At 36.7% G+C, this 14,079-nt stretch overlaps 1 protein-coding gene across 6 annotated transcripts in view; it reads left to right on the top strand.

Moving 5' to 3' along the window:
• LOC106467973 overlaps positions 1–14,079 on the top strand; it is a 43,486-nt gene that overhangs the window by 17,154 nt on the left and 12,253 nt on the right. The gene's annotated exons all lie outside the window — the stretch shown is intronic.

Below are 14,079 nucleotides of genomic sequence, written 5' to 3'. Positions count from 1 at the left end.
GACCCGTGAAGGGAAGGAGAGGATCTTGGTGGTTAAGTGGTGTCTGGGGCACTGCAACACACCACTTTGGCCTTGAATTCCTGTCAACTGAGTAACATTTTTGGGCATTCTCAATGTGTGTTGTGGACATTGTCTGATGCTGGTGTTTGGGTATAGTGCTCACAAAACCCTGGCATTGCTGCAGTGTCCTTGTTTGACATTGTAGTGCATCCCCTCATAGAACTCCATGGCAGGTGGGGTCAGTGGGCACTGAATCTTTCTCTTTTATTATGGATCACCCAAATCCAAAGAAACAAAGTGTAATAACTCTGCTAATCGGTAAACGAGCATGCTTAGAAGACTCTGAACAGCAGTCACCTGTACCTCGCTTCCTGATCCTGCATTCACTGTCCGATAAATCTTTAGGGCAAATGTCTCCCTTTTTTATTCAGAAGGGATTAGAGGGGCTTGCTGGCTCTCTAAAGTCAGTAAAGAAGCTACATTTTGGGGATATGTTGGTGAACTCTTCCTGAATTCAAAAACCATTGGGGATATACCAATTGAGGCTACTCCCCATGCTTCTTTGAATTCTTCATGAGAAGTTATTGTTGAGAGGGACTTGAAGACCATCTCCGAGTCAGAGATCCTTGCAGGTTTCTCCAGCCAAGGAGTTTCAGCAGTTCAAAGGATCTCCACTCATCAAGATGGAATTATGGTGCGATCTGTTCTGATTTTGACATTTTCATCACCACGTTCACCTGCCGCTGTTAAGGCAGGTTATTTGAACTGTAAGGTACGGCCGTATATTCCTAACCCTCTCCGATGTTTTCATTGCCAGTGGTTCAGTCATTCAAAGACATCTTGTTGTGGTTCTGTGATGTGTGCTTGTTGTGGTGGCAAGGACCACGACAATTACAAGTGCAAATTGGCCCTCACTGTGTTAATTGTAGTGGTTCCTACCTCTCTTACTTTAGATCTTGCCCTAAGTGGATGGAGGAGAAAGAGGTACAGCATTTGAAGACTTAATAACATTTCTTACCCTGAGGCTTGAAAGCTATTGTTCCCTACTCCATCTCGGACATATACCACTGCACTATGCTCCACTGCTACAGTGGGGGTACAGACGGACCTTTCCGTGCCTCCATCTGAGTCTTTTTCACGCCATGTGAGAGGTCTCCTGCCCTCCATGGATAATAGATTTGACCGGTCTACGTCTACTCCAATCTCTGTCTCCACTATTCCTTCTACTGACTGCCTGGGTCAACCTCTTCTGGCACCGGCCTCTGGTGTCTGCTCGGGTCTTTCTTTGGCCCCTAAATGCATGACGATCAATCGATCACGTCCTGATCATTGGATTCTCACTCTGATGACAGAGATCTGCCCACTTGATCAAGGGCAGGATCCATGGAGGTCGATCAACCTTCATCTAGTAAAGAAAAATGGTGTGGTTCTCCACCCTGTTCTTCTTCACCTACATAAAAATGACCACTTTGATACAATGGAACTGTCGAGGTTTTCATTCTAATCTCGATGACATTAAGGCCTTGATTGACTTCTATCATCCCGTGTGTCTCTTCTTACAGGAAAGATTTCTGAAACGTGCCGATACAGTCACCTTTAGGCAGTTTTCTTTGTACCGGAATGACAGGTTGTGTGATGGACAGGTGCACGGAAGGGCGGTACTGCTGGTCGATCTGCATGTGCCCTCCTTATCTCTGTCCCTCGATACATCCTTGGCGGCCGTAGCCATCCGTGTTTCCTTGGGTCGTATCATCACTGTTTGTTCTCTCTACCTGTCTTCTGGGGAGTCTTATGATCAATTGGATCTTGATGCTCTTGTTGACCAGTTTCCATCTCCCTTTTTATATCTGGGAGACTTTAATGGACACAACCCCCTCTGGGGTGGTGCTGATATTGATCAGAGGGGTCGTTCCATAGAGCGTATGCTCTCAGATCACAACCTTTCTCTCTTCAATACTGGAACATATACTTATTTTCATGCACCTACTCAGTCTCTTGATTTGCTCCCCTTCACTTTTCACTCGACATTGACCTACGGGGCATTGATCGTTTTCCTATCATTATGAGGGTGGTTGGCCATGGTCGATGCCACCCGACCAGAGTGCCATGGTGGAAGTTGGACCAGGCTGACTGGCCATCTTTCACCTCTCTCTCTGAACTTGATCCTGCCTTTGTCTGTCTGCCATCAATAGATGACTGTGTGGTTGCAGTGACTGACCATATTGTCCAGGCAGCTGCTCATTTTATTCCTAAGACCTCAACACGTTTTCCATGGTATCCTCGTTCATGGTGGAATCCTGCCTGCCAGAAGGCACGGAAGGCTCAAAAACAGGCCTGGGATACCTTCTGACGGTATCCCTCTCTTTTTAACCGCATTATTTATCAGCAGGCCCATGCCCATGCTCGGTAGGTTCAATGTAAAAGCTAAAAGGAGTCTTAGATTAAGCTCACAACTAGCATCTCTTCTACCACCAGTTCCAAAACTGTATGGGATAAGATTCAGAAAGTCACTGGGAGGTATGATTCCCATCCCCCTTTCCATCTTGCTCTCCAATGGTGAGGAAGTTGCTGATGTCCAGAGCATTGCTGATGCTCTGGGCCACAGCTTTTTTCGTGCTTCTAGCACTTCTGGTTCTTCCCTTTCCTTCTTGGCCATCAAGTCTTGGGCAGAGCTATCACCTCTTTCCTTTCAGGCAGTCTGATCGTCTCTATGACTATAATCTCCCCCTTTACACTGGTGGAACTTGAATTTGCTCTTCATTGGTCTGGTAGTACATCGGTCGGACCTGATGATGTTCATTATGAGATGCTGCACCATCTCTCTCCTGCCTCTCTTGCTATTCTTCTCGTTATTTTTAACCAGATCTGGCAGGAGCATGTTTTTCCTGATGCTTGGTGCTAGGCTATTGTCCTCCCTTTCTCTAAACCTGGGAAGGATCCCAAGATTCCTTCTAATTATCATCCTATTGCTTTGACTAGTTGTCTTTGTAAGGCTTTAGAGAGGATGGTTAATGCTCGTCTTGTTTGGTTCCTCGAATCGACACATACTCCTCTCGCCCACCCAGTGTGGGTTCCGTTGACAGTGCTCCACAGTGGACCATCTGATTCGACTTGAAACATCGATCAGGAAAGCCTTCCTGAAGAGAGAATACCTTGTTTCTGTGTTCTTTGATCTCGAGAAGGCTTATAACACCACGTGGAGGTATGGCATTTTGCAGGACTTCCACTCCTATGGTTGCGTGGCTATTTACCCATTTTTATTCAGAACTTTTTACTGAACAAGCGATTCCAAGTCTGTGTGGGTTCAAATCTTTCTCGTTCCTTTCTACAGGAACTTCGAGTCCCTCTGGGCTGTGTCTTGAGTGTCATACTTTTTAATGTTAAAATTAATGCTGTCACTACTAATCTTCCTCCGACTGTTGCAAATGGGCTCTATGTCAATGACTTCCACATCTCGTGTCAGTCGTTGAACATAAGTTTTATTGAGCGGCAGCTTCAGACTGCCCTCAATCACTTGCTGACATGGACTACTGCAAACAGTTTTACATTTTCTTTTTCCAAAACCGTGTGTATGCATTTTTGCTACCAACGGGGTCTCAACCCCGATCCTGAGCTCCATCTCGGCGATATAGTCATTCATGTGGTACCTGAGGCAAAGTTCTTGGGGCTTATCTTTGACCGTAAGCTTAGCTTCATTCTGCACATCAAGCAGCTACTTGTCAAGTGTGCAAGGTCTCTGAACATCCTCCATGTCCTCTCTTCCAGCTCTTGGGGAGCAGATCGATGTTCTATGCTCAGGAGCTATCATGCCATGATTCAATCCAAACTGGACTATGGGTCTTTGGTTCTGCCAGGACCTCGGCCTTGAAGATGCTGGACCCCATTCACCATCTAGGGCTTCGGCTCTGCACCGGGACTTTTCGCACCTCTCCAGTCCAGAGTTTGTACACTGAGTCCCACAAGCCTCCTCTTTACCTCCATTGTTTGCAACTTTCTTTACAATATGCTACCAAGCTTCGATCCTTACCATGACATCCCACCTGCGATTGTGTCTTTCTTCCTCGGTGGGCCATGCTCTTTCAGAACAGACGGTCTGCAATTCCTTTGGCCTTTGTATCTGGGCACAACTGGCTCAATTGGGCCTGGCATTGGATGACATTGCTGTCCCCAATGATCAGCCCATTCCACCATGGCTTATTACCATCCCTTCATGTGACCTTTCCTTGCTGTATTTTTACATTTTACTCTAATTTAATTTCATTGTTTTTACCGGTTGTTTGGCGTGGATAGCCTCGTTGCTTTGCGCCATAAAACAACCAACCAACTTACTCAGACAAAGCAAAGGTTTTATAGCCTTCATTCTTAATTGTTAACAGAACCATAAAGTAGGAAATCAAACTCACTTGCCATGCTCACCTTTCACATCTTCTTTTTCACAAATTGCCAATAGTTCTCTCTGGCGTTTTATACTGTATTATTTATAACCGATAAAAAGCCAAAGTTTTAATCTATCATTGTTTTCTGTATAGAGAATTGTCTATTTCTCGGCCAGTTCAAAACTTTATTCCCACAGGAAACGCATCAATGAGCTTAACTGAATTTTCAATGGCTCTTATTTCATAAGTTAGAAAGCCAGAAAAATTATGATAGTTATAGGACAATGTCTGTTTTTTTACTTATTAGTATTCTGTGTTAGGTACATTATTTAACTAAATCAAAAATTTAGTGTAGTAGTGGTAATACCATTAGTATATAAAAGTAGGCTTAAGTTTCATAATAGTTGACAGCAAAAAAAAAAAAAGATCCAGGTAAGGACTATATCTCATGTTTTTAATGTGTATTCTTTGTTATTATAAAAGTGACTAAAATGTAAAAATTATAAAGTTATTAATTTATACAAGATTAGATTTGGTAAAATAATGAAACAAGAAAATTATTCATGAGATATGCTTATGATCAGCTCATGCATAACTGAATTTTATACATTAATATGAGCTGCATGTTCAAGTGATTTACAACTTATTTGGTGGTATTATTAGTTAGACATAGTTCAAATGTCAATAGAATAATAAAGTATAAATATATGTATACTGTTACAAGCTTTAAGCTATTTAAGATAAACAATTGTGGTTTCCTGTTACAATTTGTAGTCATTCTAGAAAGAAAAAAAAGGGTAATTTAGATCTATTTCCTAATTTTTTATGGGGATTACATGGTATTTCAAATTGACTGAATGAATATAGGGTTAGGTAAGAGAAAATAGCATATAAAGTTTTTTTGAAACAAAATGTTTGATATTTGTGTAAGAGGTTTTAGATATTATGCAAATGAAGAAAAGTGTTTTTAATCATAACATGAAAATAATTTTGCACTTGGAGCAGTCAACACTTTGACTCCATATATTTATAGACAAAAGTTTAATACAAATACAGGCATATGGGGGATGTTTCAGAAGGGCGAGTGGCTGTACAATTTTTGCCCTAATGAGGCCATGGGTAAGAAATCTAAAGTTTATCGAACAAGTATCCAATAGAAGAGCTAATCACCAGGAAACCATTTAATTTGACCACTCAAAAATATGTTTGGAACTTATACATTGCATCATGAATGTTGATTTATGTGGTGATGGTGCGAATATCAAAATTATTTTAATACAATTGAGTATTGATAAATTAAAAGAACTGTCTTTTGTATCTTTTCTCAATGACTAGTAATCAGCTAAGATACTGTAATAGGCCTATCTGTTACGAAAAAAATACATGGTGACTGCCTGTGATGACCCAAGAATATCATAACTCCTTCCATATTTTATGTTGATAATCTTCATAATGCTGCAACTTATGTTTTGAGTTTAATATTTGGTTACTTCTACATGAATTGTCAAACTTCTTAACGAAACTGCTTGAAGAATTTATGACAAGTTTACATATTAAAGCATCATAGGTACATTATAAAACCAAGGAAAAAGAATGGTAGGTTTCTTTTTTGTGAGTATAAAACACTTAAATACACCAGTTTGATTTTTGATACCTCACTACTATAAAGGCTTGGTTTGGTCTGATATTTCATTGGTGGTAGTGTCCAGGGTCACTGATGAGGAGTGGAATTCTCACAGACACACCCCCAATGAAAGAATAGACCATTCCAAGCTCTTACTTGTTGTTAAACAAATGTTTAAACAACTCTATTTATTCAAAAAGAATAATAGGACTATCTTGCAACCATATTATTTCAAAAGAAATAAGAGTCATGGTTTTTTTTTTTGTCCTAAATACATTGATTATGCTGTTCATTTTGTATTGCATTGGAGAACTTTTTCTATATCAAAGCTAGAGCACTCAGCTGTTCCTTTTCCGTTGATAATCAAAGATACACGGTGAATTCTACTGAAGGACTTTTCTGCAGAGCAAGACTTGCAGGAATCATTGCTAAAATTGATGCCATTTTGTACAAGATTGGAAGAAAATTATGCAGTTCCTCCTTGAACATCCTTTCGATCAACAATGCTGATGGATTCTTTATTTTATAACTTTCTTAAACTGCTTTGTTGCTCATAAGACATTCTTTGCCTACTATGTAATACTATGATATAGTTGTGAAACCTTCCATTTTTGGGGCACATGCGAAGACAACATTGGTAAGTGCACACAAAACCTTTCACTCATTTTCATCGTATCTTGACTTGATATCCACAATAACCGTATCAGTACTTTGAAAATAGATAGAAACTTAGTAATCCTGCTTTGGACTAGTTAGAACTGTCTCACCATCGTACTCTCCCATGAGAGCTAAAAGTCATTTAGATGGTTGTTTTCGGGAAACTTTGTATCTTTAATATCGCTCTTGATTTCCAAGGTCATGCTGTTTACTGAATCCCAAAATGGATCGAAGTTGTTTTCAGTGTGGCATCATTCAATATCAAGACTACAGCATCAGCCATTTTCTTTGCTGTTGCCACATCAATTTCTTTGCCTTGCAAATATTTGCTCAGTCCATCTGTATTTGGCAAGATCAATCTCGGAACCAACAAGCCAAAAACAAATTCGAAATTTCATATTGCATTGAGCAAGAAAGCACTTTCATTGTAACATTTTGGTTCATTTTCCTTTGTCAGAATGAGAAGTGTCCTCATGGTCACCGAAATCTGTTCTCTTATCACTTTCATAGCATGACCATCTTGTACCACTTAGTGATTTAAAAGTGAAGGGACTCTCATCTGCTTCTAACTGAATTTCTTTTACAATTGCATGATGCTTTGTGTTACCTTCTAAAAGTTATATAGTTGCTGTATGATACCGAGCGCATTGCGGAGAGGCTCAAGCTCAGAGAGAGTGTCCTGTAAAACAAGGTTTAGAAGGTGGCTATATTTTGTGGAGAGCATTCTTTCATTCGCGATGCAAGATCCTTGTGTATTCCACTCATATTAGTTGCTCTATCAAAGCATTCTCCATTGATGCTCTTCAAAATTAAGTTTACTTTTCTGATTTTGAATAGAATTCTCGCATGGTCTGAAATGATACTGATCAGCTCAATCTGTATCACAGGAGATGTCTGTTGGGCATGCAACTTCAATTGATTTTGCATCTTTTTCCCTTAATCATGGCAAATCTTGACATCTAAGTCTTAGAATTTCAAAGAAGTTTCCATGATTCGCATCGGACAACTCCCAAATATTTAAACAAGATTCATTGTGTCCTTGAATTGCGATATTTTGTTGCTCAGAAAACACGAGAGATTCCATGATGACTTCCAAATATTCTTGATTACTCTGGACTTTTGGAGCATGAAAACTATTCAGCTGCTGCATAACTGAAGTTAACTTGTTCTGCATAGCTTTGTAAAGCAACCATTTGGTCATTGAATCATAATTCTTGTTACTTCTGTTGTGTTTGCTTAGCTTTTCTGGTTTCTTCCAGTTGTTATAAGTAAAAGGAACTTTCTTTGCTAAACTTAGCACAAGCAAAGCACACACATTCATCTTTTGCAGGGTCATAAGATAGCTACAGATATGTTTTATGCCATTCAGACTTGGACCTTCTAGAGTAAGTTTCATTGGTGAATCTTTGTGTTGGATACTCTGCTGAGAAGGAGCTTCTGAACAAAGCAATTGAGGTGATTCAAGTTCAGATGGCGATGACTGATCTGATTCTTCTTTTTGTTCTCAAGTTGGTGCTTCTACTACTTAAAATTTCAAACTGCACCTCTGAATGAGGGGACTCATCTAACAGGTGGCTTGTTGATGAATTATCTCTGTTCAGTGGCAAGCTGCTCACATAATTCTACATCTTCCTCTTCAACTATGCCACCACTTGTAGCAGCAACACCAGGAGCATTCTTTGTAAAGTAACTACTCAGTTTTGATTGTGACCAATCTGATACAAGAATACATCTACTTGTTAACCATTGCGCATTTTTTTGAGCATAAATTTCTTTAATCAGAACTGAAAATGCCGTTGCATTCTTTGCATTTTACTTGATATCTATAGCTTCTTTTTCAGGAAGTTGAAGACTTGGACACCTTTTAAAATGAAAAGTTTGCACTACATTAAAAATGAATATTATCTTTAACTGATCATATCATACTACTTAGTACTCTTACCAATTTGTATCATTACTTGTGAAAAACTTAAGATCTAATTTTCTTGATCTTTACTTTTCAGTTATCCTGTTGTTAATGTGTTTACTATAAATAATTAACAGTTCTTAAAAACTGAAATTAATAACAGAGCACAAAGGAAGGAAGAAGTAAACACAGTTTGCTCTAGTGTTCTTTCACAAACAAAGCAAGAGTTAAAGGATCCATTATATGAGCTGGAACCATGTACAGTTAATGCAATAATATTGGCACCATTTTAAGAGCTAATTCCAACAAACTGATTTTTTTTCTGAAGGCAGAAGCATCATGGCCTCTCCCCCCTCCCCTAGCATCAGAAATTTTCAGATTTATTGGAAAATTACAAATTTTGTGGCTAAAACTATCAATAGCAATAAGTTTTGTTGTAATATTTTGGTCTAGTGCCCTCCTTAAAAGTTAGGAGCCACAATGTCTATGTCTGAAAAACTTGAATTGTCTCTTTATGTAAGGTACCTAGCAATCCGAGCACGTAGTTAGAATGAATGCAATATCAAATATAAATGATGCATGATGACAAGCAGGAACCAGTAGCAATACCTATTGTAACCTAGAGGTTCTTCGGAAGAAACCGAAAAGGAAAACTCCTCTGCAGTTTCCTTCAGATAGCCTTGTTGGGCTAGGCTTGTTGTTCAAGAAACAATACAACAGTCTATTGTAAATGAACAAAAGCCAACAAGTTTGCTTTTAAATACTTATCCTATTTTTGCACTGATACTAACAAAACCTTAATATTGTGCAACACCCTAAAATTCTAAAAATTATTATGTGATCTAGGAAATAGGGGTGAGAAAAAAACTACAACACAAATAAAAATGGAATAAATACACCACAAGCATTTGTAAGATTAGCACTCTGTTGGTAAGAATTAATTTTCTTTGCTTACCTTACAGTTGGATGTTTTTCTATAGATAGAATCAATGAAAGATTAGAATTTTAAATGAATTTGGCAGTAAAGTGAAATCGACTATTTACTTTCCTCAGCTGTGCATAATCTCCTGAATTCCTGCAATTATCACCAGTTATCAAACATTTAATCAGAAATTACCGAACCTTGCATATAAGGTGGCAAACATTATCAGATGTCTATTATAGAGAGTGACAGATTTTTTTTATGACAGCTATTTTCGGATGCCAATTTAGAAAAGGGTGGTGCTGATTTCACTGATGTCAAATGACAGAATTTTGCAATGAGCAAAGTACAGAGAACTTTCAAAACATCATTAATTGTATCCTATTTTGAAATGAAATTTAATTGAAACTGAATTCAATTATTGTTTAAATCAAGACTTGTAATATCTACTGAAAGCTTGCTGAATTTGTGAACATGTATTAAGTGTTTACCTTCATGGTTACAAACCATAAATACAACATGGTGGTTACAAGGTTGTGAAAAATACATGAGCCCAATGTGAAAGAGTTAATGTGTAACTGTGGGTATATACTCGTACATTTCAAAATTCCATTTTTTAATTAAATGATGGCAGCAGTGGTTATATTATGTAATTGTATGCTTTTACATTGCATATTGTTTTTATTTTTCAGTTTCATTGCTCTGTTTTTTTATAGAAGGCCTTGTGTGCTAATTAGTTAGTGTTTAAATTGAGAATTTAAAAGAACAAATTATTTTAAGTTTCACATCTTATTTATGAGGCAAATTTAGTAGGCTTGAGTCTAATCAAGTAATGGCAGTTATTTTGGTTTATAACCCGGGAATTAGTCAATTCTTTTCTGTCCCCACTCGTGGTGTTATGTTTTTGCTAAGAGGAAAAAAAAACTTCTTGTGCTTCTTTTAAATATGTAGGTAACATCAAGACATTTCATGGTCCCACAGAATAGGTAATTCGATCCTGGAATTTTGTTTTTGACCATTCTTAGTGAATTATGCAATCCCTGAAGTAATACAAAACTGTTTGTTTGGTTCAGAAGTTATGGTAGAATGTTTAGATTAGTTTATCTTGGAAAAATATAATATACACATTAATGTTGTGTGATAGCCATATGGTAAACAGGTGGGGTTTTACCTTCTCAGTTTGAAGAAGGGTTGGTTTCTGAAGTTTACTAAGCAGTAGTCAAGCAGGAAGAAATGGTTAGGCTGTCTTATATAGACAGTTGAGCTTATTGATGATATATGATGTTTTTATTGTTAGAGTTGAAACCTAGTACATTCACCTAGAGATATTTATTTTAAATAACATTTTCCACAATGTTTTCAAATTTTGACGTTTAACAAATCAACATCCAAAATATTGCAAAGGATAAATAATGACAGTGTTAGTTTTCCTGTTTAATAGTTGTAACTTCTGTATTGAAGAACTTTGCTTTACATAGAATTACAAGGCATAGACATAATTATAACAAGTATAATAAAAATATTTGAATTTTATAAAGACAAGTAGGAATCTAGTTAGCTATAGTAATATAGAAAGTTTTAATATTACAAAATATATTGAAACAAGAAAGTTAAAACTACAAAAACTCGATTACTTAAAATTAAAAAAAATTATCCCTACTTTGGCAAGTCACTGTAATTATGTTAGTTTGAGCCAAGTGTGGGGTGTGAGTATACCATATTTGATTGTATTACACATCAGGATCTCTATCAACCTACTCTGAACTCTAATTATATGTCCAAAGTAGTGCATTGTCCATTTTATGTATGTATAAACACACACACACACACACACTCTAATATCCCTTTCATTACATAGCGATTTAGGCAATATTATAACTACAGTAAGCATTAGTTTTGCTCATCCAGTACTGTGAAATAGTCATTGTTAATATTCAGACATTTTAAAGGTGCTTTTAAATTCATGATTTTTATGGCTGCCATTTTGTTTCATCACAATCCCTACAATTAAGTACTACTGTACTTAATGATAGTAGAGATAATTTTTTCTTCAGAGTTCAGTGTTTTTTAGTGAACATTTCTAACAAAAGTAAATGGTTGAAGTCACTAACAGTCACTTCTCTCTCAATGTAGAGTCATTGTATTTATGACTGTCTCACTTGGTCTTTCATCTTCACTAATTTCTTTTTTCAAGTTTTTCTGCTTCCAATCCTATGTGGATTTGGTAGTTTCAGCTACTGTATATTGTGTTTTATTCTCAATCCATGCTTTTGCATTTTCTCTCGTACCTCTATTCAAGTTCTAATTTTGGAAGAGGTAGAAATTATATTGCACAGTATTAAAACAAGTTTAATTGTTCAGTTCTTTGCAGTGAGTTGAGTACAAGGTGGCAGTATGTGTTCATTATCAGACATTTACTTTTGATATACACTGGTGAATGCTTTCCAGTTAGGTTCACAAGCAGATGGAAACTTGCACTAGGTGGAAAAATTTAACACATGCATAAAACTTTTAGATAAATACTGATTCCATCTCCTTTCCACTGTATTGATGCTAACTGACTTTCGTAGAGTATTCCCACTCCGTGATTTGTTCAATTTTGTATTCAACAGAATCATGCAAAAGATTTGTTGGACCCACATTGTGAACATGCTTAGCCACATTCATGATCATGTCTATGGCTTGAATCTGCTCATCTTTTAGATCTTGAACTCTACACTTTGGGTTCAACCTAGAGGTTGCTAGTTGGACAGGAAGAGAGCAAAGTTCACCATCAAGTTTTTTTAAGATAAGGTTAACCTAATATTATCACTTAGGAACTAACATTTTATTCAGAGTGGCCACAAAGTGTATTCGTAGTGTTGTCTTATCTTCTTGATGATAGGACCAGTAGGGTCCACCTTAGGCAGCATTCTTTTGTCATTTTCAGGCTTTTTGATAGAATAAGAAACTGAATGCATCAGGTCCACCATATAACTTACTTGCACCATGAAACGTTTTCATTTAGTATATTTTTTGGATGTGAGTAGGGCTGAGGACTTTGAATTGTAGGTCCTCTATGACCTTTTCCAAGTGATCCTTGGTTTTAACTATATTTTTAAAGCACATTGTAACTGGTTCTCCAAAACGTACCCACAGCGATAAGAAAAGCAATCTCTCCCCCCCCCCTTTTCATAACTGTAATATGTTTGAATATTTGTTGTGGGACGTGTTTTTCCCAGTAGAATTTTTATAATCTGCCTTATTGTTTGTAATCAGGTTGAGTACACCAAACAAAAACAATTTTGGAACATCTTCACTTTGTTAAAATCCATGTTGCTATATTCAATCATGCCTTATCTGATGACATTTAGTTTCCGTTGCATAAAACTCCATTGTAAAGCTGTCATGTCATAAGCATACCACTGCTCCATGTAGGCCCATCATAATCCATCTGGTGTATGTGGATGGTGGTTTCACAGTGCTTGTTGCATAGAAATCCATATTTGATGCATTTGGTGACTTGACCAGTATGTATCCATATGGAATAGCATGAATATTCATTTTAATCTCCAGATTTATGAGATATGCAATGATTGAATGGATATGGTGTGGGAGCAAGTTGTGATGGAATTTCATAATAAATTATCAGGCTCATTAATCAATTACTCATGATGCTTGTATTGGAAGCACTGATTTTGATTAGTTAATTTTTGTGATATTAAAGGACTTAAGAGTAATTTAGATTCATTGATTAGTTTCTGACACTAAGTGATGATCATAGGTAGGTGATTATATTTATTAACCCCTTCCAGACCAGTCACAGGTGAAAGACCATGTCATCTTGTTTGTTGATTCACATTCAGTTTTATTGAACTACTATTTCATGAATTTATGTCAATATGTTTGCTATCAAACTGTAGATTATAATTCAAATATTAGAACTATACATTACTAAATTTTTAATTTAAAAGTAAATATTAAAAAACAGATAAACATCGATTTTTTGTGTGTGTCACGTGGTATGTTGAATGCAGCACTGATTCAAATTAGATGTGAGATGTTTGTGAAGTCAAAATACTAAGTCTGTTGTTTCATACGAATTAGAAACTTAAATTACAGGTATTGACAAGCTAGAATATAAAATAAGTTCTAATCTTTTCTATTTGCTAAGATATTGCTCACGTAATAAATCAAACATAGTGGCACCCTGCTCACCTCCTTCCATTTTTGGAAATGCTCCCTTATAAACACTTACTTCTATATATGACATGAATAGCCAATCAGAAGCTAGGCATGGGTGAAAAGTCAATATAATAGAAATAATAAATATTTATAAATGTAAAATGTTATGAGATTTATGCTATTTCGTCTAAACATTTATGTTTTCGTGTTATAATTTGTGTTTATTCTAGATTGAAAGGTATAATTTGTTTATTTACTAATTTTTTATGGCAGCTGCGAGATCGGTCAAATTTACCTAACCCTTAGAGAGATTGATTTCTGAAAATAACAGATAAAATATAATGTTTTTTTCTTAAATGCTTGATAACTATCTGGACATTATAAAGATTTTGCATGTGAAATTTCAAAATTTTCTGACGCATAAAAATAT

Source organism: Limulus polyphemus, unplaced genomic scaffold (genome assembly GCF_000517525.1).
Source record: "Limulus polyphemus unplaced genomic scaffold, Limulus_polyphemus-2.1.2 Scaffold2816, whole genome shotgun sequence".
Classification (NCBI taxonomy): domain Eukaryota; kingdom Metazoa; phylum Arthropoda; class Merostomata; order Xiphosura; family Limulidae; genus Limulus; species Limulus polyphemus.
This window is presented reverse-complemented; position numbering and strand designations above follow the sequence as displayed.